Below are 502 nucleotides of genomic sequence, written 5' to 3'. Positions count from 1 at the left end.
CGGATCAGGCGGAGATCCCTGCCAGCCGATGATGAATCATACCCTTCATATATATACATCCCCACCCCCCTCAAGAGAAATCTGGAGGCAAGAATAGGTTTAAGTTCTCCCACGGCTGCTCTTCTAATTTTTTACTTAAATTAGGTAAAGATTTGCTTGTTCTCTCTCTGCAATTCAAATGTGCTAGACGCTTGAAATACTTAACCTCATTTGGTTTAGAGAAATAAATAATTCACACAGATAGTAGAATACTTAGACGACTTTGAGAAACTTTGGTCATTAAAACTGAGGATATATGAGTGAGCATAGAAGAACACAAGTCTATTCAAAGCAACAGAATGTAGTAGTTACTTAACAGGCCAGATTAGTTTCTGTAGTTACCTATTTTTGCTCTGTCAAAGTGTAAGATAATGTTCATCTCAATCCAAGAGGTGTAAATGATCATGCCATCTAATAATGGTATCGATGTTTGGCTTTGTTTGGCGACTGGAATTTTCTATTT

This window comes from Triticum dicoccoides, unplaced genomic scaffold, assembly GCF_002162155.2.
Source record: "Triticum dicoccoides isolate Atlit2015 ecotype Zavitan unplaced genomic scaffold, WEW_v2.0 scaffold60689, whole genome shotgun sequence".
In the NCBI taxonomy this organism is placed as follows: Eukaryota; Viridiplantae; Streptophyta; class Magnoliopsida; order Poales; family Poaceae; genus Triticum; species Triticum dicoccoides.
Note: the sequence above shows the minus strand (reverse complement) of the source record.